This window comes from Podarcis pityusensis (assembly GCF_964106645.2).
Source record: "Podarcis pityusensis genome assembly, chromosome: 4".
NCBI classification, from domain to species: domain Eukaryota; kingdom Metazoa; phylum Chordata; class Lepidosauria; order Squamata; family Lacertidae; genus Podarcis; species Podarcis pityusensis.
In genome coordinates this window covers 71,532,266-71,546,092 of record NC_138027.1, presented here as the reverse complement: position 1 = coordinate 71,546,092, position 13,827 = coordinate 71,532,266, and the positions used below count along the sequence as shown (strand labels likewise).

General features: G+C 41.4%; 1 long non-coding RNA gene across 1 annotated transcript; it reads right to left on the bottom strand.

The window, feature by feature from the left end:
• Positions 1–1,206: 1,206 nt before the first annotated feature.
• LOC308474892 lies at positions 1,207–13,586 on the bottom strand. Its single transcript, XR_013985008.1, has 4 exons — positions 13,430–13,586; positions 6,871–6,980; positions 1,709–1,789; positions 1,207–1,388 (listed from the first exon to the last, which is right to left on the bottom strand). It is a non-coding gene; the product is annotated as an uncharacterized lncRNA (long non-coding RNA).
• Positions 13,587–13,827: the final 241 nt, after the last annotated feature.

Here is a 13,827-nt window from a genome sequence, read left to right as displayed (position 1 = left end):
GCTCTACATTGATAGGGAGATCAGGATTTGCCTTATATTTCTGGTCTTCTCATTGAGCACCCCATGGTAAACTGCATGCCCAGGTGAGGCGCCAACCATAGAAATAAGACACAGGACATTTGTATTCGGTCGAAATTGGCTACAACTTTATTGACTACAGATGTTAGTAGAGATCCCACAACAATTTCTGCTGTAAGGGAGAGAATCTCCAGATGTAGTCCTCTCTTTATACCACAAAGGTGGAGTCAGCTTCAGCTGGGTCAGCCTCACCCCAGCTGTGCCCTGGTTGGCCTGTTCCAACGGGCCTTTGGCATCAAGCCAGCATGGCCACCAACAGTTGTGAGGAGAAGAAAATATGCTTCTTGGAGCTGGGCCATGACTGCACCAAGGCAACAAACACTGCTTTTCTGGAGCGCCAGGTAAAGGGGAATGTCCAAGGAACCCAGAGTTTTCTAGAACAGACTTTGAAAAGCACTAATATAGAACCACCAGTGGTTGCCAGAAAAAAATATTCCTTGGTTTGGAAGTACACGTTCTGGAGACTTTTTTAATGTGTTCCGAATCATACATTGTAACAGCTTGTAATGCTTTCTTCTGAGGTCAGTATTGAGGAAGTCTGTAGTTCTCAAAAAAATGACATTTAGCAATATCCTGGCACCGAGCACATAGCTGTAGTGTAGTTTGAAAGGTGGGTCCAGTTTTTCTCACCCAACTGTTGATCAGCTAAGAAGGGGGAGCAATGATCAGATAAGAAGGACCTACACATGTTTCCCCTAGCATGTGGTTTTCAACATAAGGAGCACAGGATGAAGTCATTGAAATGTAGAAGCTGAGCTACAGAAACTTATGAAGGGGAGTCTCATTGATTCAGGAAATGTCACGACAAAGAGTAGCCAATCTTAATTTTAAAATTATTATGTGAATAAATCCTATTAAAATGTCTGGAAGATAATAATAGGGGTGCCTCATATTTGCAATTCAAGTTGTGAGTTGTCCTTCTGAATGCTGGATGGTATCCACATTTTGAGGCTCCTGTCTGCTCCCAAAATGCTCCCCCCCCCCGATTTCCTGCAGGAGCGTCACTTGATCTGCAACTATATTTTCAGGTTGGTGCTTGGCTACTTTATCGTACTGATCTGGAGGACAGGATTAAAATAACTATTCTGCACATACACATGCCATCACCATTGGCAAAGGAGGGTCCCCCCCCCCTTGCAAATGAAAATCTGTTCCAAATGGACCTCCATTTGTGACGGATCTGGTTCTTTTTATGCGGGCAGATTGTTGCAAGGGTTTCCCCTCCCCAAAAATTATGATAGGCAGCTTCCAGTTAAGGGATCCAGTTGCTTGGAGAGTGTCTTTACTGCCAATAACTTGCCTCAGTCCAGCTTGGGGTGGGGGCAGGAAGAGAAAGAAGAGAAGAGCTTTAGTTTCTCAAAGCCAGAACTTAAGAAAAGCTTGTGAACTATCCTTAGAATGCAAAGAGGTAGATTTGCAAGCATGCAATCTAGCATGTGGGGATGATTTTAGTGAGAAGTTCCAGAAAATAGCCTTTTAAAAACCAATAAAGGAAAATGTAAAAACATATGGAATTTTACTAGAGAATAAGAAAGGGAGGGGGGAAAGGAAGGAAATGGAAAGGCATCAAAATTGCACTTGCATAGACTTGCAAATGAGAAACAAAGCTCAGTTTAAATTAGCAACTTACAATTTCCTTGCTTAAGCAGAGTCTTGGATTTCAGAGCACGTACAGAGGTCCTGACAGATGGGATGTTCTGAAAGACAGCAACTTTGGAGTCCTGATTAGATAAGGTGTGGTCCTCTCTTTATATCACGAAGGTATACTACAGTGATGCTTCACATTTATATGAGGATCTGAGACAGGTAAAAGCTGCCCCCTCTGTTACACCACTATCCAAATTCCTGGAAGACTTCATGCCACCCACACTTCTAATATTTTACTCAAAGAGGCTGGCAAATCAGGTACTATGTTTGTCACAAACCATTTAGATTACATATGAAAGGTTGAGAGACAACACTCAACACCAACACATTTTGCAGGCAATTGTCTTTGTTTGATCCTACCAAAGGAATTACACAGCTTCCTACAGTGCCAACTCTACAAGCTTCAATTTGCTTGTAAAAAAATAAAAAATAAAATCCATTTTTTCCTTACGATCAATTTTATAGCATTCCCAAGCAATGGGTACTGTTGGATTTAAGAAGCTGGGGGCAGGGGAGGAGAAACAAAGCGTAAAAGTATTGAATATGTTGATCCTGGACCTTATTGAATTAACTTAAATCACGATGAAATTGTATTTTTGTCTTTCAAAAAAAATATTTCTGAGTCAGATTTCAGTGCAGCAAAAGAGATCTGTGCATGGAAACTGGCTTCTGCTTATGGGCCACTGTTCTAAATTAGATCCATGCACGCAAAGGGGTACACATTGGACACTTTTGCACACCATACACATTGCCAAACAAATGGTTGGCAGTATTAGGGACAGTGGCTTGGATCCAGAATTCCTGTGAGTGAAGCTAAACTCATGGGGCACTCTCGCTAGGAAAGAAGGAAGGGGCTGATATTGATTCCTATATCCTCCTTGCAGTCCCATGAAAATATGCTCTGGAGAATTGCATGATGCTGCAGACAGGAGGGGGAATCTGCAAGAATTGCCTCTACAGGATTTCAATCCATTCCATGAATCCAATGCGTCCATCCATTTTTGGAAATGCAACTCTGGATCTAATCCAGTGCCAATGATACAGGAATGAGGAAATGTTTCCCTTTCTCTCCTTCTTCTCCAACACATGATCAGTATTTTCTCTCTAGCACCAAAGTTGTGCTTAGATCTGTGCATGCAGCCTGATCCTGAGGCAGGGAGTCTCAAAGTCTAGAAAACTCATATTATTCATAATGTTGATTTTTCACTTCTCTTCTACCTTCATGCCTTTCTTTCAAGTTGTTTCCCTCTGGAGAAATGTAATGTTGCCTCTGCTATTTCCTGAATTAACACATTATTATTAACGTCACAGACTTCTATGGAACAACTTGTTCTTACTTTTACACACTCACTACAGAAATGATGTTGGAATTAAATTCTAAATGTGTCACTTCATCAATTAAAAGGGACACAGTGGGCAAAAAACCCAAGTTGTGGTTCAGAGCTTGAACATGTGCTTCCCTGAATTTTCAAACAGCTGTTAGCATTTTCATCTGTCTTCATGACTGTCTGGTGTGAATTCAGCTTCACTAGCTAAATGCATTCTCTGAATACAGTGGTACCTCGGGTTACATATTCTTTAGGTTACATACACTTCAGGTTACAGACTCTGCTAACCCAGAAATTGTACCTCGGGTTAAGAACTTTGCTTCAGGATGAGAACAGAAATCGTGCTCTGGAGGCGCGGCGGCAGCTGGAGGCTCCATTAGCTAAAGTGGTGCTTCAGGTTAAGAACAGTTTCAGGTTAAGAACGGACCTCTGGAACGAATTAAGTACTTAACCCGAGGTACGACTGTAGATAGAAATCAATGGCTGGTTCTTAAGGTTGCCACCTTGCAGCCTGGATAGGTTAAACCCTTCCATGTTGTGCATGGAATAGCAACATATTGCAAGCTTGTTAAGTATCTTTGCTACCATGAACATTTTTAAAAGCTGTCTAAAATGTATTAATGCAAGTAAATAAAAACTAGAGGGCTCCAAAAAGTGGGTTGATTCTTCTCAGACCCATACGGAGGACTGTAGCTACACATTGGGTCTGAATCAGAATCTCACTTGTCTCCCCATTGACTATTAGAGGAAATCAGCACATAGTTATGGAATTTTTGCTTTGTGGCAAAACTGACTGAAATTTGCAGGCTTAATATCCCCTTCCAAGTGGATGATGCATGTCAAATGTCAGACAAATAGGTGCAGAGGGGGTTGTTTGCGTATGTGCAAGTAACCCTTGAATTTTGAAGTTTTTTTTGTTAAGGTAAATGCCATTATAAATATTTTGTCATAATTTGATGAATTTTGTAGGCACAGTAGCCTTTTACATGTAGAGGGATACTGTCAAATTTCAGATGGATAGGTGCAAAAGGTGTTGTGCTAGATGCCTTTGAATTGGATTGGGGGTTATGAAAACCAGATCTGTCTCATTTCTGTTTAATAGATCACAATACTATCTATTTGGAAACTGAGTGAGCCAAACCTGTTTGGAGGTGGTATAGTCCTGTTATAGAACTGTTCTGTCTTCATTTACATTTGAAGAATTTGAAAGCAGACTTGTGTGAAAATTCAGTTTAACACTTTCAGGTTAAACTGTCAAGTTAACAAGTTGTAGGGTTTCTCAGGCATTTTAAAGCCTTTATTGATTTTAAAAGGCAGAATTCTGTAGTAACTCTAGAACTCTCCTGACGACTCCCTCCAAGCCTGGTTAGGAGTGAAGAAAGTTAAAAAGATTTATTTTGTAACTGATCTTCAGATTATGAGTCATTTTAATTGGCTGCATTTTAAGCAAAGGTCCCATCATGCTTCTGATGTTACAGGCAGTGCGATGTGACCTAGGGACCTCTGGATCCAATACCAACAACATTTCACATTGTTCTCAGTGGCCCCTGAATGCTGTTGTGTACTTGCAGTTTCACAGAGATCCTACAGCAGTACCTTTTGCTAGCCTTTACCACTAAATAAATGTCAAAGGAAGAGGATAGTCAGGATGATGAGGGCTCGTGGTAGGAGCTGGGCATTTTGGGGTCCATTCAGACTCACGTCCAAATTTCAGAGGATCACAATTTGAAACAGGCTTGAGAGAGAGAGAGAGATTTGTGACATTTAGGATACAAATGCTTGAATGAAATTCAGTGCCATTACTTGTTGTTGTTTACTTGTTTAGTCGTGTCTGACTCTTCGTGACCCCGTGGACCAGAGCACGCCAGGCACTCCTGTCTTCCACTGCCTCCCGCATTTTGGTCAAACTCATGCTGGTAGCTTCGAGAACACTATCCAACCATCTCGTCCTCTGTTGTCCCCTTCTCCTTGTGCCCTCCATCTTTCCCAACATCAGGGTCTTTTCCAGGGAGTCTTCTCTTCTCAGGAGGTGGCCAAAGTATTGGAGCCTCAGCTTCACGATCTGTCCTTCCAGTGAGCACTCAGGGCTGATTTCCTTAAGAATGGATAGGTTTGATCTTGCAGTCCATGGGACTCTCAAGAGTCTCCTCCAGCACCATAATTCAAAAGCATCAATTCTTTGGCGATCGGCCTTCTTTATGGTCCAGCTCTCACTTCCATACATCACTACTGGCAGTGCCATTACTACCGGGAGCTAAAACTTTGCAGCAGAATATAAAGACAGGGACACTGTGTGTGATGATGGCTTTTGTTATACATACCTTGGAATCAAGTGACTTGGGATAGCACACCATTACTATTAATCTACAATTTGATCCCACAGCCATAAGAAAGTAATCTACAACTGGCTGTAACTGGAGATTTTTCGACAGCAGCAGTAATTGGAGCTGACATGTATATTTTCTGTTTTAGAAAAAGATGGCAAAAGAAATGCAGAGAGGGTAAACAAAGAAAAATAAAACAGTCTGATATATTTGGAATTGACAACTACTAGTAAGCTGAGAAACCCACTTCCTGGATTTATTTCACGACTTGGAAGAATCAGCATCAGTAAGCCAATTCTTATAGTTCCCCCCCCCCCGCCAAGGCCAGATTCTGTCTCCCCAACTCCCACCTTACAAATTTGTTTTCCTACTTTTCAAACCATTTAACACCTGGGAATTTATAGTACAAGAAAACAATGTTCCACCTGTATTTTAACTTGTCAATCTGTATTTTGCTTACCTTTAAGTGAATAGACACAGACCTTATTTTAATAATGGCTTGCATATTAATTTCCATTTATACTCAATTATGGCAAGGCAATGCATGCCAACAGAATAAAAATTAAAATGAAGTCATTAGAATATTTCAAAGTAATACAACATACGTTTAATCTTAAACCATCCAGCATTGTATATCTAGGCAACTGATTCAGGATCAATTAAGCATGTAAAAATGATGTAATGGGCATCTTCATTGAAGACTAAAAATTAAGGTGCAGTAAAGGTAAAACTGCAGGGCTTACAGTAGCTTCTTTCTATGATTGAGGGTTGTGGTGCACAGAGGCTATATCACGAAGAACGTTTATTTGGCTTATTGTTTTTGTTAGCACACATTCATCATGGAAGTTATTGGTATCTTTCTGCCCTGTAGCCTAACAAACCTCTATAAGATGGGAGCTTACTGTTCACATTGGATGTATTTTACATGTAGGTAATTGAGTCTGAGAGAGAACAACTTGTTCAAAGTCACTTGGGCTGAACCTGGCTGTAAACAACAGACCACTGAAGTAGTTCCATCATGCTTCTATTCCAGCAAAACAGGTTCATGGATTGTCTTAAAGACTGCTCCATTAGATAAGTCAGGAGCACAGATCCTTGGAGCAGGGGCAGACTTTGGCACCTTGTGTGGCACAAAAATCCAGAGTTTCCTGCCTCTCGCCTTCCATTGTTCATCATTGTTGTGGCACCTCCTGCAGCACCTCCTCTCAGCTTGGCCTAGTGCAGGCAAACCTGTCACACTACCCTAAAACCATCTCTGCTTTTAGGATGGTTTATAGTGGCATGGTGAAAAAGTAAGGCCAGCCATCTGGCACTGAGGAAGGTATTAAACACAGCAACCAAGCCCACAGGGCAGATGTTAGAATGAAAATATATAAATGCTAGTAACCCCAGGACGTGTGTAGCTATCATAGGATAACAAGACCCTAAGGAATTATGAAATACAAGGAAAGAGACAGGAGATATATATACACAAATCCAGTAATCATATTTACCTTACTTTTCATGCCAGCAATGATCTCATAGACTGTAAGGTTGTTAACTGTACAACACTAGATCCTATTTAAATGAATGTGGACTTCTTCGCCTGTAAATTTCAGTATTCCTAGATCAACTCATAAGAGGTGAAGACAAATAAAACAGGGGAAAGAATTAGATGTTCTGTATTTAACATTACTGTAGAAACTATCTTTGTATGTGTAAACTAAAGGATTGCTCAAGATCCTTGATTGCTTAAGATCCTGCTTGGCAGGGGGTTGGACTCGATGACCCTTGTGGTCTCTTCCAACTCTATGATTCTGTGATTCTAAGAAGGACCATATTTATTTTCTCTCTCCCTTTATTGCCACCCTTTGGGTTCCTGGGGAGGAAAGAGAGATCCTGTCCCCATCAGGATATCCCATTTTTTACATGCTCTCGTGTGAGAACATTGTTGCTGAATCAAAGTGGATTTTATCACTAGAATCCCCTGATTACTCCATTTCCCCATTTTTGTTTGTTAAGCTATTTGGATTATGATGGCGATTTCAACATAACATTAAGGATTTTAATACGCGAAATCCTGTACAAATATTAGATTGTCCATATCCTGTGGAAAACAAACATTTATTTGGCAAACTGCCCCCACGAACCATGTAGAATGGCATTCCTTTTATACCTCTGTTGACAGATTTCTGAATTAATTGTGCTGTTGAATGAGTAGGAGTGACTTGTTTGCCCCTATTAAATATTGACATTAGGCTTGTGGTTCACCTGCAATATCTTCTATTCATGCCCATGGTGCTCTGGCACAGCCTCAATTTTGTTCATTTAGTTCCTCAAAGAAATTCCTGCCTTATTTGTACTCTTCCATTTCTAAAAAATAATAATAAAATAAAATAAAAAGCCACTGGGCAGGAACGAGAGAGAGAAAGGCAGTTATTCAAAGCCAAGGGGGGCTTTGGGTTTCTGTGTCTTAAACATCACCTCCAGCCCCAAAAAACCAACCTCATACCACCTTTGAAAATGAGGGGACTTTGAAAAGCAGTTTGTGGCATGGCAGCCAGGGAAGTCAGCTGTTCAAAGGCAGAGACCCAAAAATCCCAGTGGGTATACCCAACCAATAGGCATGTTGATTCCAACCACTGCTACAATTTTGAAATAATGAAACAACTATTGAACGATGTTTCACAAAAGAAAGGGGTCTACTAGAAACTCATTTTTAAAAAAATGTAATATGGATTCAGCCCAAACACATTTCTCGTTTAAACTTACCCACTAAAGAGCCATCAGAAAATGCAGTCATTGTTTTATATGTGCTCCCTGGTTCAAACAGAAAAGTTCTAGCTGAGTTGTCAACAGTAAAGATAGCCAGTGCTGAATCTCCAGAAGAAGTGAAATGAATGGATATCAGATAAAAATCACAAATGTTGGCAATGGCAGCTGAGTCAATTATACCATGAATAATGAAATCAATACATAGAACTGGTGTGCATGTAGCACTTAGCCACACCATAGCTTAGGACAAACAGATCAGCATGAGGGTTCCTGAAAAGGCTCATGGAGTCTCCATTCTTTCTGTAATTCTTCCTCTTCTGTGCTAAGCCATGGTTTGGCTTTGTATGTCAACCTGGACTTTTGGTTTGTGCACCTTACTTGACTGGAGAACTGCACGGCAAAATTCAGATTTGATAGATACCATTTTTCGTTCACTTATTGTTTCGCAAAGTGCGAATTAAGTGGGTTTCCTTTAAAATGCCAACTGAATCATCCTTAGCTGTGTGACTTGGGAGTGTCCATGGACAGGAACTTGCCAGCAGTTCCCGGGAGCATAACATCTCAAAGTGCTGCTATCAACATGGAATGTTTCCTCCTGACTATTACAGTTCTATAACTGGAGAGCACAGGTCACAAATTAAGTCTTCTGCACAACTGCTTGCAGGCAAGACTGAGAGACAGCTTTGACAGCATCACGGGAAATAAGTTGTGATTTGGTGAGTTGGCTCAAGTCCCATTTTCTTGTCAATATTTTCAACAAACAAGCTTTATTCAGCTTCCTACTCCCCAAGCTAGCCGGCCACACACACCTTCTTAAGATGTACTTAAAACACTCTTTTCCTCTAGTTGACATCACTTCTTAAAGATGCTTTGATTTCCATTACAGCAGGAATGGCGAACCCCTGGCCATTCAGATATTACTGAAATTTTTCCATGCATCCATGTATTCAATAGGTTTTGCACCTCTTCTGAAACATTAAGTGCTCACCGCTTTAAAAAACAAAAACTCATAAAGTCTGAATTCACTACAAATCTGACCTCTCTTTCTTCTGCTACAATATTGCATCATAGTTGTTCTATTTATCTAGGCTATTTCCTCAGCTGTCCTCCTTTATTCGAGAGGAGATTATGGAAATCAGGAAATTAACTTGAGCAGCCTTTCCCCTCCTTTCTTTTCAAAAGTGATCTAATTAATCAAATTAAAAACTGTTGTTTTGGAACCCATCTGTCAGTTTGGTACCTTTCCAAACTATCTGAGTAGATCAGTTGGTTTAACAGAATCTCTGGAATTCAAACTTACTCTTTTATGCTGTTGCCACATGTTCATTTGGTTAAAAAACACGTCAGGAAAAAAAATCCCAAAAGGCAATGAGCTCGCTGTCTGTACCTTTCATGCATAGTCATAGTAATTTATTCAGAGAACTGGGGAACAATGTTTCTTAGCTCTGTGGAGATATGGAAAGGAGGAAGAAAAACTGCCTTCCTTGAAAATATATATACATCTTACATCTCACAGCATGTTCCCCATTAACAACTACTGTGTGTCTCCTCCCATTTCATAGCGTTGAACTTTGGCATGTTCTTTTATTCTCTGTTGCTTCCCTGGATAAAATGTGTTTCCTGTAAATAAGAACATTTTTTTGGTTGACTAATATGTTGGAGGAGCCACATCTGTGTATATCATTTCAGGCCATAGGAACAGCAGTTGGCCTGCTGGATATCAAGACTTGAAACAATACGCTTAAAGGCTGTCATTGAAATAGCAATGATTTGAAAAACATTCTCCATTCCTCTAGAAACTGCTTAATTATACATGCTTTCAGGGGAGGCCCTTTCTGTTATATGACAGTAAGACAGCTAGAGAAAGACAGCCAGGAGCAGCCCAGGTCAAGCCATTTTGTTTTCTGAGGTGGACAAGATGGCACTCCACACCTTCCACTCCACATACTAGACAGGCCGTTGAATCTTAGGCCCCATCTGCCCTATACATTGAAGGTGGTGTCATGCATGACTTCCCCCAAAGAATCATGGGAGTTTTAGTTTGTAAAGGGTGCTGAGAGTTATGAGGAGACCTCTATTCCATCCACAGAGCCACAGAGTTTTTTAGAGTTCCTTAGCAAGACAGATTGAATGTTAAACAGATTGAATGAGTATTGAACTGCCTTGGGGAGAAGGAGGAATATAAATATGACAAGAAGAAGAAGAAGAAGAAGAAGAAGAAGAAGAAGAAGAAGAAGAAGAAGAAGAATGAGCTTTCTGAGGGGAATAGGGGTCACATAGCAATTCTCTATGAGTCTCTCAACCCATAACAAACTGCAGTTCCAGGATTGTTCGGGAGAAGCCATGGCTATTTAAAGTGTTCCCATTCCATTTCAAATGTATGGCGTAGATGGGGCCTTACTTCAGTGCTGGCTAGAGGACATTGTTCCTCACTGCACCTACAGACAGCAGTTTGTCTTAAGAGGGGCAGGTCAGGCTATGTGGCACACACAGCTCTGTTCTCTACCAGTTCTTGACCCCTGCCCCCTGGCATCTGTCATGGGAGGAGACTTAGTAACAGTATGGCTGGCCCTGGAGATAGTTGTAATGGGTGGGATGTGCGGTAGGTTTTATAGATGAAATTGGAAACAATTGTAAATGCTGTCCTAAGTGTTTCACTTGATGTTGTTGTTTAGTCGTTTAGTCTTGTCCGACTCTTCGTGACCCCATGGACCAGAGCACACCAGGCACTTCTGTTAGTGTTTCACTAACCTTTACTAAAGGATGATGCCAGAAGTTAGCCTCAATATGTAGCACTGTCTGTTCGGTCAAAGAAATTGGCATAAGTGAACACAATGAGTAAAAAGGTGGAGATGTTGTAGGAGAGTCTCTTATATCAAAGTTACTGGGGAAATATGATGAATTGCTGAGATGTCCATTCCAGCAGGTTATTAATGTAGACTATTAAGTCTCCACAGGAATCTGTTCTAGAGCAAGGTGCAAGCTTCAAGACTTTCCCCAAGTATGGTTTAAAATTCTTTTTATCCCCTGAATCTGCTCTTCTTCCTTTCTTTTCCAACCTTTTCCAGACTGTCCCTAGTCTATTCCCCACTTTTTCTGGTTGTCGATCACATTTTCTTTTGACTTTATGCTTCCTCATGATCACCACATCCATTGTTCTCACCATCGACTGTAGCACAGATACTGATTCATGTTGCTTCACTCCTGTTCCTGTTGCAACCAGCTGAACAGTCTACTCTGTATATCTTTCTTCTTCTGGGACCTGAGGTGATGGGGTCTGAGCCAGGAAAACACTTTCCTGTGCCTTTCCTTTCAGATGCAACTTAATCACGAGGGAACATTTTAATGAATTCTGCTCCATGAGCCATTTGCAACTACAGAATCTGCACATGCTGGTCTTCCATATTGACCTAGGCACTGTTGCTTGCAGTGCTGTTGCAACATTCCTGTGGGGCAGAACATCATGCCTTGTGGCATTGCATTGGCACAGGTGTTGGTTCACCCCATCCAGGTCTTTTCTTTTCTGGGGCAGCAAGTCTTGGCAAACATTGTGAGAAATGGTTCCTGTACTTACAACAAGCACAGGCCTGCTTGGAAGAAAAGCTTAACAATGCCTATAGACAATGTAGGATTTTCTGAAAAGCTATCCTCTGTTTCAGGGATGTAGAAATTGTGGCCCTGCAGATGTTCCAGTACTGAGTGAGAATATCTGAGAAGGGATTCCTCACCCACTCAGGTGAATATGCTTAGCATCTTCACCGTGGGCAGGAACCCTGCATTACCAGGGTTCATAGTCATGGGAAGTCTTCTAAGTCAATGCAGCTGTATCTGCTTGGAATCCCTCTTCAGATCTTTCCATTCAGTGAAGGAAGGTCAGGTGGAGTAGAAGAGGACATTAGGGACAGCACCTGTACTATCCAGTGCCCCTTTATGTTCTGTGTACCTTCACACATTTGTTAAGTGCCTGAACAGGTTCGTGACTCCAGAAGTTGTCTCACCAAAGTGGGACAGTTACAAAACTTAGCAGTGAATCCCCCCTAACAAAAAGTGTGAATGTTGCATGTTAACTGATGCAAAACAGGCTTCCCAATGAATCATGTTTAAATGGAGCAAGTCACTGCTTGGCGGTAGTAAACTTTATGGCTCCTTCAATGGGAATAGACGTTGCCTCAAGACAAATCTGGCTCCTGGTGAGTAAGAAGCAAAGAAGCAGTAGCCAGTTAAGGAAAATAAATGTGTGTGTATTTTTCCAGTCTGGTACATTTCACTAGCTCAGTCAATGAATATGGTATTGGGGTAAGCTAAGGTAATGAATCTGCTGGAGAAAAGTTTTTTAAAAATAAAAATCATAATAATCTTTACTTGCAAAGAAAAACACTGATCTGTCACCTTCACTGATGTGTGCTTAGTTTAGGGCATCTAATCTCTATTCCCTCCCCCACCTCAGCCACCAGAAAATAGATTATTTTGATCACTATTTCTCCATGTCTCTTTACTACAACACAAAAGCACAGTAGCTGTAATGGGCAATGATTTATTTATTTATTTTCTATCATTTTCATATATTTTATTATTGATTGATTGATTGATTGATTGATTGAACTTATATACCACCCTATACCCGCAGGTCTCAGGGAGGTTCACAGAATAAAATCAGAATATAAAACCACAAAATACATAACGTATTGGCTCATATATAAGCCGCACTCCCCCCCCCCCCGCCAATTCCAACTGTGGAAAGTTAAAGTGAGGGTTATATTCATGACCTTACGCCGCCGGTAAAGTGGCATGGCTCCCACTCCCCAGGAAGCAGCCTGGGAGCATGGGGCAATGGCACCCAGCCTGACTGCCACTCCCAAGCCTCCCCTGAGCCATTGGAATGAGGGGGGAGGCTGCCAGCAAAGTGGCGCAGCTCCCCCCCCGAAAGCAGCCCGGGAGCATTGGGCAACGGCGCACAGCCCACCTGCCGCTCCCAAGCCTCCCCAGAGCTGCCAAAAAGAAGGGGGAAGGCTGCCAACAAAGCGTCATAGTCCCCCCCCCCTCAGGAAGCAGCCTGGGAGCACGGGGGGAATGGTACCCGTACTTGGGTATTGTCTCCCCACCCCATGAATTTTAAAGGTGCAGCTTATTTGCAGGTGCGCTTATATTTGGGCCAAAATAAATAATCAAAATAATAATAATCAAAATAAAACAACAACCCAGTAACCCCTTCCATAACACATTTTTTAAAAGCCTTGCCCCTTTCATTATAGTTTACTCAAGAACAGTGCTTAAGACTGCAGTTCTATACACACATACCTGGAGCAAGTCCCATTGAATTCAGTCAGGTTTATTTCCAATCAGACACACATTGGACTGTAAGGCAAGCAGTTTGTTTCTGTGACCAAACCATCAAGCGACTGGTAGAGCTGGATTCTGTCTTTTTTTGCAGGACTCCACAGGTTCACGATATCTGCCATCTGTAAGAAATGGTTCTTAATAGGAACATTATATTAAAAGTCAATATTATATTGTACTCTAAAGAGCCACTTCAGTGTTTTTGAGAACCAGTGCAATCTCTCAGGCAGCAGACTCAGGTTTCCGTCTTCATTATTCTGGCATTCTGGTCAAACCGCAACGAAGCCTTGCTATGTCAACTATTGCATAAAAGCAGGTACTTAACTGTATTCTTCCAGAAATCAGTTAGACTGAATATT